At 46.3% G+C, this 20,843-nt stretch overlaps 1 long non-coding RNA gene across 30 annotated transcripts; it reads right to left on the bottom strand.

Moving 5' to 3' along the window:
• Window positions 1-1,075: 1,075 nt before the first annotated feature.
• LOC137842001 (uncharacterized) lies at window positions 1,076-20,644 on the bottom strand. 30 transcript variants are annotated; one of them, XR_011088881.1, is made up of 15 exons: window positions 19,786-20,644; window positions 18,616-18,782; window positions 13,995-14,235; window positions 13,596-13,691; window positions 10,964-13,456; window positions 10,102-10,320; window positions 9,918-9,992; window positions 9,375-9,525; window positions 8,960-9,271; window positions 7,092-8,206; window positions 6,633-6,713; window positions 3,723-3,962; window positions 2,335-2,410; window positions 1,425-1,817; window positions 1,076-1,322 (listed from the first exon to the last, which is right to left on the bottom strand). It is a non-coding gene; the product is annotated as an uncharacterized lncRNA (long non-coding RNA). The 30 variants fall into 30 exon arrangements; XR_011088874.1 differs by having other exon boundaries at window positions 1,425-3,143; XR_011088866.1 differs by having other exon boundaries at window positions 2,335-3,962; window positions 19,786-20,643.
• Between the last annotated feature and the right edge of the window lie 199 nt (window positions 20,645-20,843).

The following is a 20,843-nucleotide window of genomic DNA, read 5'->3' as shown; positions in this document are numbered from 1 at the left end:
AAAAACCCCGGGGGGGGGGGGGTCAAAAAATATGGAGGGGAGAGCCCGGCCCCACGGCTCGGGGCGGTGCTGCCTCCCCCGAGCTGCTGGGTGCGGGATTTGGGAGCGGGGATGGGGTGGGGAGCGGCCCCAAGGGGGGCTGGGGGGGAGTGGGGGTCCCACAAACGGGTGCTCGCCGCCTTCCCGAGGATGTGGTGAGGAGGAGGAGGGGTCTGGAGCTTCTGCTGGGGGGTTCCTCGGGGGTCCCAAGGAGCGTCCCCGGTGTGGCAGGGCTGGGGGCTGGTTCAACGGAGCCCCCCCGGGTGGCAGAGAGGGGTCGGGCTGCAGGGGGGGTTTAAGGGGTAAGGAGAGGGATGGGGGACACTAAAATGTGTTGGCCGGGGTCACAGCCCTGTGGGGGGGGTGCTCAGGGTGATGAAATAGCACCAGGTGGTGGTGGTGTGCCCTACAGCAACCGGGGGGGGTGAGCGGTAAAAGAAAATCATGTAATTAAAGACTTACAATAGCCACAAAATGAATAAACAGGGTGCGTAGCCCATCCTTAAAATAGGATTGCGTTTAAAATAGGATTGTGTAGCTTCTCAGGGCTTGTAGTTGTAGCCTTAATACCTGTGTGTTATTTTAAGAAATTAAAATAATAAAGCTTCTCTGTCCAGAAAGCCCTATCAGGCTTTATTTCTGCTCTGCAGGACATCACACAAAACACAGAGCCCTTCCCTTAGTTTTATTTCATCAGAATACGATCGAAAGCATATGCCTCCAGCACAGCTTCCCCCTCCCCGTTCTTTAACATACACAAAGTAAAACCCTCCCTACCACAAATCCAACTTCTGCATTAACACCGAGGGCTCCTTCTCAAGGCTGGAGGCGCCTGAAAGAGGAGTTCTGTGCCCAAGAGGCCCTACAGTTTGCATTTCTTCCAGCACACTGCAAAGCAATTTAAGGCGCAGTGAAAGCGTTTAAAGGATGACTGCGAACGGGAGGCTCTGCCCCTGCTCCCCGGAGTAACGGTGCTGGCAGCCGCTGACTCAGAGCGACCTCACGGCGCTGAGGAGACAACTCTCGAACCCAGGAGTCAGGCTTTAATCACAGTTGACATTTTATTGGTGGCTTGGAAGAATTTATTTTTAATATAGGGAACTGGCTTGAAGACAGGCTTCAAAAGACTCCGGAGAAAGCAAACAATTATGGACAAATCAGCTGCACACACAGAGCAGAAATCTAAATACAAAGGGCAGCGGGTTGCACGTACATGAAAGGTGAAGCAACTCTTCTGTTTCTTAGAAGCGCTGTGTTGTCAGTTTTACATTAACCATCTAAAGCTGGAAAGAAAAAAAAAAAAAGAAAAAACAGATTAAAAAAAATAAATAAAATAAATAAAACAAGATAATGTAGCCTGGGGCCCACCAAGCCCCATAACACACCTGGCAAAGGAAGCACGGGCACCCCGCACACCCTGCTTAATGCCGAGATGTCTTTTCATGCACTACAAGTTCCAGCATGCAGCACTGCTCCGTGCCCTGACGTCTGCGTGCCATGCTGGGACACGTAGTCCTCAGACGCTGCGCTTTCTATTAAGGGCAGGCACAAATTTCTCATTGTCGGGCTATTTCATGCTCTCCTTTCAAGCCGACTTTGTTCCGAGTGACACCAAGCACCCTGCCCTCGCTAGCGCAGCGCTGCACCAGCTATATAACACGTGCAGCTGGGTGGGATGTGTTCTCTGGAGCCGTGGAAAAGAAACAGGAGACTTCCACGCTTCCTCATCTGCAGCGGTTTCCCTCCTTGCTGCTGAGTTTGGCAAGTCAGCAGGGTCTCTTGCGAAGGAAAGAGGTAATTTGCCTTGGAATTCCACACCCACTGCCAAGCATTCCCACATCCAGGCACAACGCTGGGCAGAGCCAGCATAATTTCTAGCTCGAATTCAGAAGGCTATTTTATAAAGCTTTGAAGTGTATGGCTTTTCAGAGAGCCTGCCATTTAAAGCTGCAAAATGAAGGCAGCAAGGAATGAATCAACTGCTACAGAGCTCATGAGAAAGTTTTCCTGGACAGACCTGAGGTGATTTTTGAATTCATATGAAGACGCAGTTAAGCTTAAAAGCTACTCCAGTGATTTCCTAAGAATAAATGATTTCCTCTCACAGGCAACCCTCTTTAAGGCACTGCATTTAATTTCCATTAAATGTTTAGGGTAAGTTGAAACCTTGAAACTATGAAATTCATCCACGAAGTGTCTCCTGTTTTAAAGCTCAAAACTGGGAAATGTCAAAATTACTGTATGCACAGATACTGAGAAGGACTCTCATACAAAGCATGTTCAGCATTTACCTACCTTTTTTTGCCATAATGTTTTCATTTCTAGCAAGGATCCAAACTTGCCAAGAGCCCTATATTCCAATACACCCAACCTAACAAAGTAAAAGAGAGGATAGTTCCAGTTATGTTTATAACAATACCATTTCAATCAGTACAATACGGTCACAAGTCACCAGCTGATATTTAAATGCTGGAGGAAGACTCGGATCTAGAAGTAGAGGTTATTTAGGATGGATCATGGGGGTGACAGTGCTCCTTGCAGCTTCTGCTTGACCAGGGGTACGGCTGTCCTCACCGAGCTCAGAACACTGCCATTGACAATTGCATCCAGGTAGGGGGGGGGCCTTTCCTTGACTCCATTTTTGTACTTTACTGTGTATATTATTTATATACAGTCTCTTTAAATACTTCACCCTCTAGAGACCGTTTGATAGCAAGCTGTGGCTTCGAGGTCTTAAAAGGCAACCAAAAAAACCCACATTTAGCCCTTAGCAGAATTGTAGGAATGGACACTGTGGACACTTATCTTTCCTATCCCTAATAATTTACACATTTCTACATAATAACACATGCTGAAGTAGATTTAAAATGAAGAAAAAAAAACAACACAACTTACAAATGCCATAAGCACACACTGTTAATCTTTCAAGAAAATTAAGGCAGCCCAGCACCCAAAATATCCATAGGGCATAATTTTGTGAGACAGCAAACCTCATGTAATGGCTAGCTGCTCCCAAAAGGAAAGGTCATCCCTCCCTCTGCCTGCCTGCCTCTGCCCTGCCCGTGAAGCAGCACTGGAGCTTCTCTGATCCTGGGTGAGGCCATCTGAGAAATTAAACAAACAGAATTCCTCAGATGAAGAAGTGTACATTCTTCTTCTGGTTAAACTTCCTGGCCTGTTTCACTGGGGAGCCAGACAAACATTAATGCCCTTAAGAATGGGCTGCAGCTCCAGAGACTTCCAGCTCCAGCCTTGCAGAGCCAGCCCTGCAGCAGGGATGACCCCTTCTGGGAATTGGGCAGTGGGGACACAGCTGGGGCTGCAGCCACTTCAGCCAGCTAATTTTATTTTGCTCATATTTGTTGAGTCAATCCCCTCGAGCGCCCGAGGATGGTGTGACCACCCTTCAAAGTGTTCGGAGCAAGCTGTAACAGAAGGGCTTTAACCAGTGGGACTTCATTCTGGTGGCTACATCCATTGTTTAATAGGGCTGGATCTGAGGAATGTCCCCTGTTGTAAACACATTGAAGTGTTCACACAGGCATGAGTAACATCTGCTGCCCATATCTGCATGAAAAATTGTTTACTAGAGTGCAATCATATAAACTGGAGGCTGCTTCCTGGACACGTATAAAGGGAGCACGAGAGGCAGGCTAGTGGTCAGCCTCAGCCAGGCCTCTTACTGTTACTTGTCCTGGATTTCCAAGAATCCTGGTTCTGGGGTTTCAGACAGTTCTGGATCTCCTCCTACACCCTAGGATCGTCACAGGGACCACAGAAATCAGCACAAGCTTCCCAAGGTGCTCCTGCAAAAGCCGTCCTGCGGTCAGCAGGTTGCTCTTCTGGGACCTGAGCGCACAGGAGGCCCTGCCTGACTTCGGCTGGGGATTGTGTCAGTCACTGCTCGCGGTAGACTTTGACCCCTGGAAGACAAACGGAAAAAGCTCAATCCACAAATTCCAAGCGCTTTTTATCTTGTTATACAACACAACAGTCACAAGGGTGCTAGTCATTCGTATTTCATTCTCACTGCATTTGGATACCGAGCACTTATTTCAAACAGGGACTTTTTTTTTTTTAAATACTCATGGGGTACATAAGCATCTGGCACCCAGAGACCTAAATACCTGTGTTTGGACTCAAGGTTTCCAACCTAAAAATGCCTGGCACTGGCAGAACACTGAATCTGGACGGGTTATTATTTGAGTTATTATTACAATTGCTGTTTCATTGTGTGATACAGGGCAACAATGGTTGACTACAAGATTAGGGACTGAGAAGAGCCCTTGTCAGAAGGAAAATTAAAAAGCCCAGGACCATTCACCTCTGAGGAAGTGAATCAAAAAGCCCACAGTGAAGGTATTACAGAAGACGTAGCCGAGAGATAGCAGTTTGAGAACTTTTGTTCACCTTATCTCAAATTATTGGAACACGGGAACATGAAGGGGGAAAAAACCAGCAAATTAAAAGATAAGCAGCCACCTTTTAAAGCCTTGCATAAAATATAGAGAGAATTCACCGACACGCAACATTGTGGAGAGCAAGGCATTATTAGTATTCTCAAAGGATGGGCATAATTCAGCTAAAAGTAAATATTAACATCTAAAATTGAGCTTTTAGAAGGATTATTATCTATTACTCTCTCAGGCACAAGTGAGAGTCTACCCCTTATGATTTAAGAGAAGATTTCTGCTAGGCATCTAGCACCCGGAGAGCTCAAAAGAAGCGGGGGGCAGTATTTACTCATTATAAAGCCATCTACTCAGAAGACCTGATGAACTGAACACGAACAAGACAGCTGGTAGCTCTACCTAGACAGGGAGAAAAACAGGAGGCAGCAGAGAGGAGTAACGACTTGCAAGGCACGCCATGGTCACTGCACAGCAGATACCTGGTAGTATTTTCCACAGAGAAAGTATTTTCTTGCATCCTCTACTTAATGGTCTATGCTCCAATTTAGAGAAGACAGGTGTTTGGGTTACTGTGTGACACCACTGCACAGGACAGAGTTAAAGGCTACTCTCACCTCATCATCTTTTGCCCTATTTCCTTATCTCGGAATCTGGTCCGCAGCGCCACACTTGTTCTCCCAGCCAATTTTCTTTACTTCACTCCTTACCTACTTGTGAGGACTGAATTACAGGACGAGGCTACCGTGCACAGCAAAGGGTTTGTAGAACAGTTTTTCTGGCACAGCTCCCCAGGTGGAGATGTGGTTCATATAGGCAAAAGTACTCCCTCAACTATCTCCTTAAAAGGCAAACTATACCATCAGAATAAATCATCCACTTCTTTGCTTTTTGCGTGCCATCATTGCTGCAGGGTTGAGTCTGGTACATTCCAGCCCGTGTAAGTATTCTGGCAAAACTAGTAGTTCCTTGACCAGGAAGACAAGATGCACCAGGAAGCGAAGAGCTTGTATTGTTTTGTAAAGAAATTGCTTCTTTTTGGTATTTACTGAGAGAGGAGAATGAATGAACCACGAGTACTGACTCCAGTAACAACAGGATGGGGAACTGCATCCAGAAGTCACCTCTGGGGTGGCAAATGGCAATAGAACAAAACAACACTCCCAATAGCTCATTTATTATACACATTAAACAATATTTCCTAATGAAGCTAGGGTGAACCCTAAGTCAAATCTAAAGACGTAACAGAACTTACACACCTGGAGTTGAACCAGAATCCTAGATGTAGGACCCCCACTCTACTGGAAAGTAGCCTAGGACTTCACACACCAAGTCCAATTAGTAATATTCTTTGTTATCATCTTTAGACTGCAATAGACCTCATGTCAGCCCCAGGAAAGGATGTGAGTCAATCCTTGACTAACTGGCTCTGATTCACTATGGAACCAACATATATAAAGTCATCCTAAAGATAAAAAAAATGCTAAGGTTTGCTTCACTGATAATGTATCTAATGGCTGCTGAGGTTGGAGTAATAGAAGAGAGATGAGAGAGAACAGCACTACATTGCTATGGAAACTAGAATTTTCAAAATAAATACCTTTGCAGAACTGAGGTTGCAGATCTAAAATAATCCATACTGTTTTTGACATTTCCTCCCTTTACCATGGGATTCAGACAGGCTGACCAGCCAGGCATGGGCAGCAAGCTCGCATGCACAGAGATCAGCCTGCAGTGACACAAGGTCCCCCATGGCTCACCTTCCTTATTCCAGTGCAGCTTTGGGCCCTGAAGAGAAGCATCAGCACTTGGTCTGTTACCTGTACAATTTTTGGGGCTTTCCTTCCAGACTAGACAAGCCAGAGTAAAATGAGTCTATAACCACTTGAGGGGGGAAGTGCTATTTTTATCCCACTAAACTGGGATATAATCTTTTTTTTTTTCCTCCAGTCTTTTTCTTAAGTGAACTGAGACAACACAAAATATTAAGCAAACCTTCTTTATGAGGTTCTGATTCCCTTACTCACTAGGAAACTCCTTACCGTAACAGATGACTCCTCTGCAATTACCATTCAGGGTCCCTACCCAGTACGTGCTTCCCGTTAGTCCCATTTCAGAAATACAACCGGTAACTTCCTTGATTGCATTTGGGCAAAAGGTTGCTCATTTTAGACACACACATACCTCCACACACCTGGTACCATCTCACCAACTGCTGCTATAAACGCGTCCCAGCTCTCGAAATGCTGACTCACAGGGCTAAGACTATGGAAAAAAAAAATAATAAAAATTAGACTTGCTAACGTGGAGCCTGGCAGGTTTCCTGCCCTTCCTTATCTGCAAGCCCCTTGCCACCACAGGCTGTAACGAAGGACCTTGTTTCCTGGGAGGAGGCAAGGAGTAGGTACTTGTTTCCTAAAGATAGCCCAGATTCCTTTCGACTCTCAGCTGCTAGCTGGTAATTGCGGACAGGAGAAGAAAACCCCCAGTGCTTCCAGCGACGGGGCTACATCTGAGGAGAGATGAATGACTTCTGGGGAGGCTCTCTTGCTTAACGCAGCATTGCCCACTTCTGTGCATGCCTAGGATGTAGTCAAATTTCTTCAAAATGCCCTGCTATGTACTACAGGACACGCTCCTCACCTGTAGCCTTCGCTGGACGGGGTTAGTTCAATTCCTGCCTTCAGCAGAGCTGACTCAGTGCAGACAGGCAAAAATCACTGTTTGCATTAGGAGGGTTTGCCACACATTGAGATGCAGGCGAGCAGCACTGGGTGCAGATTGTGGTTTGCTGCAGGCATGCCAGCACAGGCGAGGACAGGGACCCAAGCTCACGCTGCGTGGGGACAGCGGGGAGCAGCGTGGGGAGATCCCTGCCACCTAGCTGGGAGCTGGGCTGGGTGCGTTCTGCCTGCGTTAGCACACCGCTGTGCCCAAGCTAATCAGCTCTGGGTCTGATCCAAGCTGACTGCCCACCACATCAACAGCTTGTCTTCCCCCCAGGAAATGACCTCCTGTTTGCAAAAGGCTGAGCATTTAGGGAAACAAAAGTTTGATGCCCACACGTTTCATGTGGCAAAGGACTCCAGAAAGCAGCGAGGAGCCTTTGGGACTGGTCGGGATGGGCAGGCTGCTGAGCTGCCTCCTCCTCCCAGTACCTACGCAACTCATTTGCAAAGAAGCAGAGGCTGACGAGCCACATTTGCAAGCTGGGCAGGGCAGGCCAGGGAGCAACTCTGGCTGAAGGTAAGGAGCGGCAGGCTGCGGTGAGAGCTGTACTGCAGCGAGCGCTCGGAAATGACTGTGCTAAAGGTCTGGATAATGACCGGGAAGGTGAGGTGCTTCAGCTCCCACAACGATGCAGAAACAAGCTGGCAACACAAGTTCTCGCTCCACTGCTCTCTCGTGTTCCTAAGCAGGTGAAAATAAATCTTCACGGCGGAGCTCAATGCCAGCTCCTGGGGAGCTCTGCCTAGGAGAGCGAGTTAGGGTGAAGACCTCTGAATCCCCCCTCAGCTCTTTTCTGTCAGCTGGAACCTGCTTTCGAGAAGTTCCTTGTCTGAGTTCATGCCCTTAGATTACACTGAAAAAAAAATAAAGTCCTTCGTGCGCCTTGGGGACACCTAGTGCTGGAGTAGAAGAATGTAGAGTGCAACACGCAGGCACTGCAGAGCTGGGTGTGCTGGAAGCGACGCTGGAAATGTCCTGATGAGCCCAGATATTGGGGCAGCAAGACAAAGGGCGATATATTTCAGTATCTGTTAGGCACGAGGCAAGAGATCACATGCTATGCCAAGCATCCACAACCTCAACTCCCAATTCAAACTGGTTTTGATATAAAATACCACTTACCCAACCGGTGTCCCCTAGCAGGTTCATCATGCTGGGCATTACTGTGTGCCTTACCCCAGCCTCCCTAACTCAGAGGAGATTCCAAGCCGGGCAGAGGCAGCAGACCCAGCTGTGTCACTTGGCCGCAGTGTGACCAGAAGCACAGCTTTTGTGCCTCTCTCCCTATCACAAATGCATTTTATAATGTAGGGAGAGCAAAGAGCTGCCATAAAAACAAGGCAGCTGAAATCAGGAGCAGCCTGTTTGGCTTGCAAATGGCACCTGCTAGGAGGTGACGGCTGCGCAGAGGCTTGGGAAGGAGCGAGAAGGTCCCCCCAGGACAGGTGAACTAAGAGGTTATGGAGCTATTAGGTCATGCCACACACGTAGCAAGTAGCTTATCATCATGAGGAAGCAGTCTTTGTTTTTAAATTAATCACTTAGAGGACTCTGGCTTCCATCTTGTGCTCCCTTTTTATGAGCTTGTTTCATTTTAAAAAGCTATAAACCTTCAAAGCCGATGCAGAGGTGGGAACACAGCTATAGAAAACTGCAACCAGACCACCACTTCTACAGATCCACAGGGCATAAATTGAGGCCACAGCCCAAAACAGCACTGAAAAAAAAAAAAAAAAAAAAAGCCAGCACAGCCTCCCACTCCCTTTGTGTGCATGCTGTACCTGTATTTGATGTATTAGCTCCACGCTGCAAAGCCTGGGAGAAGCCCATCAGAACTGTGACGTGCCAGACCAGGCTGCCAAGCAAAGCACTCACGTGTCACTGGAAAACATTTTACCCCTGGAGGCATGGGGACTTGTTTAATACCTAGATGGGTGGTGAATGCAGGGCACCGTGTAGCACACTGCAAATTACAGCCACAGCAATCCTGTAGCAGGCTTTTCTGTTGTTTCTGGCTAGCTAGCAGACGAGAGGGGCTCTGTAAGTATCCCTCACCAGGCCCGCAGTAAACACATTGTACAGGCAAAACAGTACTGTTGTAATACAATGACAAAAAAAAAAAAATCAGGAAAAAAATACAGGAGGGGCTTTTTTTTTGCTACTTTGGCTCACTTCAGACACCAAGAACAAACTTACCCAACACCCATTATCTGAAACGTTGCTGCTGTGATGGTTCAGATGGCTCCAGCATCTCCGTAGCAAATACCTGCTTTCAAGAGCTGTTAGAGTAGAGCATAAACATATCCTCTGGCATAAAATATGGATTGCTTGCTCCAATTTCACAGACCTGTGTGAAATTTCAAGTAGATTAATGAGGAACAGTCCTGAACTAGTTAGATGGGCTTAAAAAAAAAGTTGGGACTTCTTTCTCCAGGCCTTGTGCTTGACGTTAATTAACTGGTTAGCATTCAGGATCACAGTTACATTTGTGGAAGCTTCTGTACCCTGCTGGTGCCAAGGTGAACTGGCTAGACACAAGTCACGAGTTGCATTGAATTGATTTTACCCGTAACCTGTTCTAAGTACAGCCTGCAATCAACACGGCCTGCAGCTTCAAAACGCACTAGAAGCACACACCTCGGGATGCAGAGCTGCCTTTTTTATTGGCAGCTTACTTTCTGTCTCTCACTAATCTGAGAGCCGTAACTATTGTGCTTTTGCCCTGTTTATAAAGCTTACTCGAAGCAAATCCGAGGACCTGTCCTCCATCTCACATAGCTGCTGCTGCAGTGACAGCTCAGTGCGAAGACAGCCCTGTATGAAGGCGAGATCAGATCATAAATGCAGAACAGCTGCTTAAGCAGAACGTAAGAAAAAGCAGCAAGGATGTTGCTGGGCAGAGAAAAGCATTGCAAGAGCTTACAGATAGCCTCCTTTCTCCAGAGGCACATGCGCACTGCTACCGTTCAGTCGCATTTCTCTCCAGCTTCCCGGTAGCAGCAGCAGCAGGCGCGGTCCGTCACATCTGACTGGCTGCAGGACTCTGTCCTCGTCTGGCAGGAATGACCCGGCCTCGATTTTTCACAGTTCTGTCACCTCCTTCCTCCCTTTTCGGCACGGTAAAAATCACCAGGCATGAAACCTGCAGCACAAAGGAGATTCGAGCCCAGCCTGCTGCAGCACGCTTCCCTCCGCAGCGCAGGCTGAAGGCACGGCGAGCCTCCCGTAACCTACATCAGGTTCCTGTAACAGGTCAGATCAGGCACCTCAGTGCCAAACCTGAGACATCAGGGAAATAAAACCCAAGGGAGAAGTTACGCATTAGCACACTATCTTAGCCAGTGTCACAGGGTGTGCCCATGCCTTTGATCCTCTTGTCCTTCTCTTGGTGCACCCCTGAGCCCTCTCCCACTGCTCAGCACCTCTCCTTCCTCAGGGCTGCTTAGCTAATTAACTGCTGCTCTTCCCCTTGCTTTACCCAGCTCTACCTGCACGGAATGGCAGAGCTACTCCTGTGTCATCACTACCTTTAAGAAAGGAGCTGACCCGCAAGCTATTTTTAGTGGCATTGTAAAGTTGTGGAGCTATTTTGGTCACATCCCCGTGCCGTAAGCTGCAGGACGCCGACAGGCTCTGAGCCTGCCTAGGGCAACGGGGCTCTGACTGCGAACCAGAGCGGCGCGTGACTCCGCACCACGGCCTCTCTGCCCTTCCCGTGCTGTAAAACTACACCAAGGTTTTATTTCTAATCGTTTCAGAAACAAGCAACACATCTTCCTGGGTACCAGAGGCTCTGCAGGGTCTTCACGTCGTTGTCCTCCAGTCTGTAGGTCTGCAGAAGGTGCTCTTCATTCTGCGGGCTCCCTCGCTCCCATTTGCCTTACTCACCAGGAGGCGAACGGTGCAATTAGGAGCCCGCAAAGGCACCCGAGGAGATTTTATCCATCTTTTGCATCAGACCTCTGCGAGAGATCAATAAACATTAGGCTGGTGTCTGCTGAGAAGTTGGGTGCGTGTAATTCTGTGGGGGCAGAAGGGAGGCCAGGGAGGAACCGCTCACGCAGCAACACGCTGTTCTGACCGCAGACGGTGCCAGGGAGCTCGGGGTACATCCAGGACACCAGGCAGGAGGTGCCTGGTCCAGACAGTTGTTTTTTTCTCCAGTGCCTAAGGCTTGCTTGCCAAGTTTGCTGGGGCTACGTGGCAGGTGCAAAGCACAGGCAAGAACAGAGGCCAAAGCAACTGGATTTAACAGAATTAAATCCCTAGATACAAAAGGAAGCTTGAAGGATGGGAAGTGTGAGGGAAATGAAGGGAGATAAAAGAGAATACTGAACTGCTGCGTTCAGACAGGGATGGGTGAGTCAGACGTACAACGGAGGAGCAAGTGAGTAACCATATACACAAGTTATTAAACAGCTGACAGCCATCCCTCCCCAGAAAACCCCTCTTAGGACTGCTGCTGTCTTCAGCTGTGGTGTGTGTCTTCCCAGGACACTCCAGATAGATGCAGGACTGTTAGTATCACTGTCCCGCTTGGTGCAAGCCTGTCATGTAGTGAAGAGGAAACAGAATGCCCTCAACTCAGACTTCAAGGTCCATCTTGCATTCCCCCTCCCTGTCTTCTAGATTCTCAAGAGTTCTGTTCTCACACCACAACCCACAGCCTGCTCCTATCAGCTGACCATTAACTAATAAAATTTTACGGCATGTAAATTAAAACTAGTTTAGTAAGAAATTGACTTTTTGGTCAATATGTGGCAAAGGCGCAGACAGAACAATAAAGTTTAATATATTGTTATTTTTTTCAGGACACAACGGAGCTGCAGCTCAGTTCAGACACAGATGTGTCCAGCAACAATATGTCAAGGCCTGTTGGATCAGAGGGCTCAGTGAAGTGTTCTGTGTTTCAGCTTCCCCCAGAGCTATGCACAAGACTAGCAGTAAGCATTACCTAGTGAAAACACTGGTGTGAGATGGAATAACACAGTTACATGTTGCATTCTTTCCCTGCTGAGCTGCAGCAGCCTTGCTTTGGGACGCTGAACAGGCAGGATAACAAACACAGCGTGACACAGAACCAATAACCTGCACGGTGTGCCCGTGTTACTGCTAGCAGAGCTGTGCCAGGGTAGGGAGTTACCAGTTTGCCTTTCATCACCTGTCTACGTCCTTAATACTTCATTCATTTGCACGCAATTTATCTTCCTTTTAGAGCATTAGCAGAATCATCACCTGTCTCCAGCAATTATTTAATGAAGACATCAGATTGCCATCTTCACAACGCAGGTATTTGGCTAGTAAATATAATGCAAACGCAGTTAGAATATTGCTACACCTGTTCCATTTTCTGGCATGGAAACACCAGACATACAGTAACAAATCACAGGCGGCTCACCCCACAGACGTAGTCAGAGGTTGTCCACCAATTGTGCGACTCAGGCAGGAGCACACAATGCGCTCTAGCTGACAACTGCAATTGTTCAAGCCTCCTCTAGGGAGTGCAGTCGTAAAGGAAGAAATGAAACTGCAGCACGGATGCCAGCTGGTAATCTGTGACTCAGGATATTCAGGCAGCCACAAATGGTGCCTGCCCATTTCCAACGGCACACAGGGAGCAGCAACGAGGCTTGAGCTTGAGGGAAGAACAGGAGGCTACTGGAACCCTGGGTATGCTTTAATATGTGAAAGAAACGTCTTCCAAGAACAAAGAAGTAATCAATAAGTGAATCAAGCAATAGAACATCAAATACTGAACCAATCAGTTAAACCAACACGCCCGTGGGTGCATGCAGCATGGACAACATTGCTATGGGCTCTCCATCTCCTGCCCACAAGTAAATCACGCTGCGTGTCCATCGGATCATCCAGGGAAGGAACACTCAGCCTCAAAACATCATTCAGTCCTGGGCCTCTCTGCAAAGAACAGCAAATAGATTCATTTCTAGGACTAGCTGTATTTTGCAGTGCACGCACATCTTGGCACTAGGAAGTGGGCAGAGACATCAACTTATTTCACTCTAGAATCACAAAGCAGCTGGGCAGGCAGCTGTGATACCTGGCTGATCCTGGTGGTAAGGAATCACAGGTCCAAAGGCATAAGGTTGCTGATTTCTTCCCTACAAATCCCATGCATGCATCAACTACAAGTCCTTCTACGCCTTCCTTAAAGTACCAGAACGTGAAACAAATCCTCCCAGAACACAATCTTTGCCAAGAGAATCCATGTTCCCAGTCTCAAGAAATTTAAGGAATGCAGAAATAATACCACCATCCACCTGAGGCAAAGGGTAAGAGAACAAACACGCTGGCAACAGCCTGGATGGAAAGAGCTGATCTGCAGAACTACGTGCAGACAAGTGCCAGGGTCTATCCCACAGCACAGCAAAGGACACGGTGTTTTCTGAAGTTATTTACCAGTTTGTGACAAAGCAGCTCCATGGCACTCCTGAAGTGGAAGATCCCTTAGCGTTGCCAGGACAGCACAGCTTTAAAGCAGAGCATCTTTCTGACCTGCCAAAGCATGGACACGCTTTACTTTCTTAAGTAAATGCTACATAAGAAGCTGGCATCACAATAACTAGAGGATTACATGGTGACCCACTGAAGCAGAGGTCTTTCTCTACGATTCTTGCTCTCTCACAGGGTGCCAGGCTCTGGGTTCCTCACCAGATCCTGTGGGGAGCAGCAGCATTGAGGATGGTAGAACTGGGAGGCCAGGAAGCACCAACTCTTGCTGCATATGGATAAAGCACCCAGCTGGCACAGAGAACTTTGCCACAAACAGAAGCCATCCACAGCAAAACAGGAACTTACGTGCATGAAGGACAACAACTGAATCAGGGACTTTGCTTTCAGCCAGACGCTCAGGTGGCAGCAGAGCTGTGGGACAGCATCAGCCTTGTGCTTTTAGAGACCGAAAGTCCCCTTTGCAGCAGGCAAGACGATAGCTTCTGCTGTGTCTGTTACTAGATGTGGGTTCTGCAATCCAAATGCCAGCAGCTGGCTCCATGTAGACTGAGGAGCATTGCTAGTATCTGCTAGTGTGTAACAGCCCCTGGGAAGGAGGCACAGCCACTGAGCACAAGCTCCGTGTTTACTCAGCAAGCACCAGCTGAAGAGAACCATCTGACTTCTAAACTTCTACTGCATCCCACTTTTTGTCTCATCGCTGCACTACCTAAGCTACAAGTATAGGGTGCCACAAGCTAATTCACTCACATTCTCCCTTTATTATACGCCCTCTTGCTATTTTCTCTTTCTCACCTGTCTCCTCAACCAGCCTGCTGGAAACCCTAAGTACTGACACAGAAAAAAATAAGGAGTTAGTAGAAGCCACAGCAAACAAAAAGGAACCATCAGCTCACCCTTGCAAAGAAAGGAGCATCTCCTCCCTGTCTTATCTACCCCTTACATTTCCCCATCAGCACTAATTTCTGTCTTGAACAGTTACAGGTGCTTTTTAATAGAGGCACAGGAAAGGCAGCCTTCACATTTAAAGATCCTCAGGAATATGCAAGGTTTTTAATGGTAATTTCTGGTGAGGGCAGATCTGATTTCTAAGGAGAATGTTCGTGATGTATGCATTTCCACAGTCTCTCCACCTCTTTAGGATTCCCACACTGGATTACAACCTACCTTCACATATAAGATGTTGAAGCTTTCAATGAGGTCACACCAGACACTGACAAGCACTGATGGGTGAGTCATGCTGCAGTAGCCAGAGATACTAGCAACAGATTTGTTAATCTGTATGCAGTCTAACCCTTTTTCTGGTCTAGAATCTTATTTCAGACTGAAAGACGGTATCTCGGAGATGAGTGAATGCAGAATTGGGGAGATACATGGCTGTATTTTTGCAACTGTTGTACAGATGATGAGGAGAGGAGAATCAGTTCCTGGGAGTACCTTTACAGCAACACCTAATTTGTTGTTTTACTTGTAAAATGGAAGATCAAGGTCCAGATCGGGTCAATGGGGGAGCCATTCAGTGCATTTCACTGGAAAAACAGGCATGCTAATTAGGAATGTAAGGGTTCTCCTGGGAAAGCTCCACACACACTTGCTCCAGCAGTTTAAATCACCTCCAGCAAGCTGCTCTTCTGGAGGATACTGCCCTGTACCAGGGTCAGGGGGTGTAAATGCCTGCCTGTACAGCAGCCGCTCCAGCACAAAGCCCAGCGTAGGATTTGGATAGGATTTGCCCTAACATAAAGGGCAAACTAAATCTAGAAGACATTGTAGAGAGGGAGAAGAAAGAAATAACGTGGTGCTATGGTCTCATTGCTATGATGCTAACTTAAAACTTCCCACCTAAAGGAAAGAATTGTTAAACACTTCTCTTCAGAGGACAGCGTGAGCAGCAGCCGCCAGTGGGACAACTAACACAAGATGTCTTTTTACAGGGAAAGACAACCACCTGTAGATTGCGTAACTATAATGAGTTTCTTCCTAGTTTCACATTATTAGTCACCTTTCACCCTTCTCTGCCAAAGGCCTCTTCATACCCATCCAAACCAGAAACAGGACAGAATCTCCTCCTGTGCTGCTGCTTTCAATCACTCTTCAAGGTCAAGGACTCCATAGTAGTGAGGCTTACGGCCCATCCCAGCCACCTTGAAATAACCCCAGAGTAACACCCTTTCCAGCCTTGCTGTTGGGAAAAGGACCTGAACAGACTCTCCTTATACTTTTTTTTTTTTTTATGGCCATAAAAAAGTCTTTAGACCAAAACATTTTGATTTTGCTTTTAAAAGTGAGACAGGAATATTATTATCTTCAACTGTGTTTAAGACATGCCCCAAAACCCTACTTATCTTTAAGCATCTGATCAGATTTATTCAAGTCCAACGCATCTCGTGGGCTCTGTCAATCACAGTAAAGCTGTACTGGTATTCTGGAAGTACTTCCTAGCATGAGTGTTTCAAAACAGGGCAATTATAGGCACCCACCAACACAGCACACAGGTACATGATGCAGAGAAGCACAAGCATATCAGTGCTTCTCAGAAGATAAAAGGCCTCACCCTGTACCTGGTAAAGAGATGTGGACACAGCCAACAATGCTGGGTCATCAGCTGGCTACAGAAATTGAATGTGTGCCTTTAACTCAAAGCAATTCTCACTTTTTCCTGTGGGGGCACTGTGTGGAACAGGCCAAAGTGACCAAACTTGATGTTATTTGGGCAAATAAAGTCCTCCTGCTATACACTTAACTTTCAGAAAAACTGTCTCCCAGTTTTAACCCAGAGAGAGTCCTGTTCACATTTTATAAGTCCTGAAACTAAATCATTGCAAGGGTCCATCAAGAACCCTTCCCCAACAGAAGACATGCCTACCTGGAGTTTCTTGGTAACCTGACACAGGTGCAAACGACATACTGGCAATTATTTGTAGTTGCCCAGCTTGCCAATTGCTGAGGAAGGAAGAGCTGCTGAGTCACACTGCAAGCAAGCCACTTTTCCACTTTTGCCTGGCTGCCCAGAGGGTAGAGTGGGACAGTCAGCAGGCTGAGATTCTGTTTATGCCTGACATTGATTTCCCCTGTGACAATAGTAAGTACTTGTGCCTCTGTTTCCCCACTTCTTAATGGACACCTCAACTCCCTTGACTCACGGGACAGGGATAAGTGCACAGCAAAGAACAATTCTGTTTGTCTAACAGAAAGCAGGAGAAGAGTGAAGCAGTATTGGTTTTGTGTAATACAAATGGGGTTATGTAATAGTGTCAGTATTGCCTCATTTTTGTCATTATGGCCTAACAAACTGTCAGAAGGATACTGCCTGACGTGGTATCTTCATCCCAGTGAATGTACTGAGCTATTTAACCTGGTGATACAAAACCGGATCCTAACAATCTGTAAGACTACCTCGCTTCTTTTTGACCAACCTTCCTCCAGAACATGTTTTTCCTGTATAACCTCGTAACCCATAATAATGGCCTAAACTACGCTATAGGAATGATGTCATGTTTCATGAGCTAGTAAAAGCAAAACAATCCCTCACTTGTGCATTTCATAACGAGCAACACACTAAAACACACAACCACTTATCTTTACAAGCAGAGAACAAGGTGAAAGTTGGTTTCTAAATCAGTATATAATAGATTTGTAATAGCTTCTTGAAAGAATCTAAAAAAATTGGATCAATTACATTCACTTATTTGACAAGTTCCCTAGAACAGAAGCAGTGACAAATGCAGTTCATAACCACAGTTATAATTAATAACTAAATTTCATTAATTCAGGTTCCATGATTTATTCTGCAATTTATATTTGTTTGCTTAAAAAAAAGGTCAGACTAAAGCAGCGTGTGGACTGAAGACTAACGAAGGTATGCCTGTGATTACAGTGGCTGAAACTGCCCTAATCACACTCTTATCGTTCCTTATCTACTGATAGTATTTATATAGCAATGATTACTGAAGTAGGCCCCATCACTCCACTGAGTTACTACTGCACCAGCACCTTCGTGTTGTAAGAAGTTTATACTGCTAGAGGTGTTGTCATTCTGCTGAGACAGAAAGCCAAGCTTCTCATCACTTAAAGTCATTAAAAAAAATAAACTATGACACTTCTGAAGAAGTAGGGGTGTTAACCCCAATGTCCTGGCCAAATTCCCAGCTTGAGTAATTACAATGCGCCTTGAATAAATTCTTGCCACAGCTTCCGTTGGACACAGCATTGTTCTCTACTTCCTCTCCTACAGCATTATGTAGTGCTGATGCATGCTCTTAAAGGTCCTGTCTACAGGGGAACGTCGTAAGGGTCTACCCCCAGCCCAGCTCTGCTGCAGAACATTGGGAACACCACAAGGAAACCAGTTCTGCCTGTCAGCTGAACCGTTAGGCAATTTGTAATTTTTATTTATTGATGTTCTGGCACCTCCTTCAGACGGGATTAACTTTGTGTATTGCTATCTGATAGATAAACTGCTGCAAATCCCAGATGCAGACATATATGATGTTGTTTAGTTTTTCTTTAAATGAGCTAGATTTGCATTAATAGGCTAGCAAACTAAGCTAAAGCAATTTAAGCTTCCTAGAAGCCTACTACAGTCAGCAGGAAAAGCAACCAAGTCATACCTACTACAACAGGCCTAGAAAACCATGTTAAATATGTCTAGTTCAGCTAGCAACAATAAACATAGTAATTTTTATAGTGCCTGTTCTTTAACAATTTCAATCAACTTTTTCTAAACGGGTGGTCCACAGCTGATACTGTTTACTTTTGAAGCAGTCACTGAAGACTTATCAAATGTATATCTAGCATTTTAAATAAACTACTTGACAATTAATAGTGAAGCATTACTCATGTTTTTCAGCAGCCACCATTAGACTCTACAGCTTTTTACCCAGAGATTTTATCTTTTTATGTGTGTAATACAAAGAGCTGAGGCCTAGACTCTCTGCTGGTGTTTTGCTGGGTTGGCTCTACGTACCTCACTAACTGAAGCTTTTACTCTCATAATTCACGAGCTTTAAAGGCAACTTGTCTGCAGGAAGAAGTACAAGACCAAGATTTGGAAGAACCTGATCCTTAATTCCACCTTATGACCCCATGGGCAGGCATATCACTCCCTCTTTCTGCTCCATTTAGTTCTCCCATCTGCAAAAAGTAAACGATACCCACTAATGTGATGAAACAAGTACAAAAAAAAATATTTATAGGCCATGCTGAACAGATTTGTGTTAAATACTATTGTTCCAACATTTGCAAATACAAATATTTACCTTTCCTCGTAGGCCCTTAATTTCCCCAGAAGCATGCATCCAAAACCATATTATTTTTAAAAGACAGAAACTGTAGTTTCAGAAAGTGGATGGTTTTATTTTTGTGCCATTACAAAAATGCCTTTTAACTTGTCAAACGATACGCTACAAATATCTTTGGCAGATGAATGAAACCAAGTTTCCTGTCGTAGCTGCCAACTTCAAGGTTGAGATAATCAGATAAACCTTTAGTTTGCCTTTCCCAATACTTACAACAACATATGTTTGAAGTGATCCACATTTGTCTTACTTTTCCTACTGGGATTTGAAAAGGCAAAGTATTAGACCACTATGTGACACGTTTGCAAAACACTAGACGTGGTCCACAACCATTACAGTCAACCTCTGTTCTCAACATTCCTTAGGTTTCCTCTACCCCAGGTTAAATAATCCCCAGTAGTTCTGTCTGCTTGTTTGGAAGTAAATGTGAAGTTTAGATTAATAGTCTCCAGTACCATCTTCAACATCTGCTGGATACAAAGCCTTCTTATGGTACAAAATACCTCTTTATTTATAGGAAAATAGGAAAGATGTTTCCTTGGTTTTAGTGGTATCAGTAATATAGGGGCTTACAGAATTGTATTGTTTTATACTGGGACACCTCAAAACTCTTAAGTGTTTGCAGGGCACCTTATAACCTGAGAACACTTACTTTGTGTATAATCCTGAATTTAAGAGTGAAAGCAACACCTGCAAGAACACTTCTTCCAAACTTTGTCCCTTACATAATTATTTCTATCGATTTATTATCCGGACATCAGTATAAATTGTTATTTTGATGATTCTTTGCCCCCATGCTCCTGAAAGGGAAAGCAACTATAAACACAAGGGCGACTGACCTCAGCGATTTCCTCTGTTCAGACAGGAGCACAATGCACTTAAACACCATGACAAGGAGACTTGGATTGTTTAGAATTCCTCCAGCTGTAATCTATGGCAAAAACAAATAAACAAATATGTGACTACAAGACACGATAATTAATCCCTGCACGAAGCCAACTGTTATCTCTAGCTCGTAGACGGAGATACCAAAGCACACAGAGGTTCAACAACCTACCAAGTTCAAAACCCACCGCTGAGAGCCAAGACTACTGCTCAGGAGGCCATGTGCTCGCTCTGTGAGATATTTTTTTCCCCTCTTCTGGCCCTAAGCCAGAGACGGTTGGGGCGGGCGGCCTGAAACACGCTGCTGTGCTCAGGCCAGGGGTGCTGCAGACCCCTGCACCAGCAGGCCCTCAGGGGTACTGCTGGTGGCTGAGCTGCTCCAGCACAGCCCTGTTGGGTCTCACAATTCTTCTTCACAGAATCACACGGAATTTCTAGGTTGGAAGAGACCTCAAGATCATCGAGTCCAACCTCTGACCTAACACTAACAGTCCTCCACTAAACCATATCACTAAGCTCTACATCTAAACATCTTTTAAAGACCTCCAGGGATGAGGTCTTCACCCCCTCACCTGCCCCCAGTCCCCACCTTCCCCATCCCTAATCCCTCTTTCTCTCCACAGCCCCTTCCTCAAAACCTTTCCTCAGTTTCCCCTCGGCTCCTGCAGCCCCACGGTGCCGTTACACCCTCAGCTCCCCCAGCCTAAAGCAGAACCCTCTCAGCCTCCCCCTCATCCCCCTCATTTCCCTCAAGCACCCCCCATTTCTTTCACACCCCCCAGACCCCTTTGCCCACCCTCCCATCCCTCAGCCCCCTCCTCTTCCTCATCTCCCCTCTTCCTCACCTCTCCCCTTCCTCAGCCCCCTCCTCTTCCTCACCTCTCCTCTCCCCTCCTCTTCCTCAGCCCCCTCCCATCCCTCAGCCCCCATCCTCTTCCTCAGCCCCCCTCATCTCTCTCACCTCTCCCTCAACCCCCTCCTCTCCCTCACCTCTCCTCTTCCTCAGCCCCCC

The sequence above is a fragment of the Anas acuta genome, chromosome 19, assembly GCF_963932015.1.
Source record: "Anas acuta chromosome 19, bAnaAcu1.1, whole genome shotgun sequence".
Taxonomy (NCBI): Eukaryota; Metazoa; Chordata; class Aves; order Anseriformes; family Anatidae; genus Anas; species Anas acuta.
The sequence above is the reverse complement of the archived record's forward strand: the minus strand, read 5'-3'. Positions and strand labels throughout refer to the sequence as shown.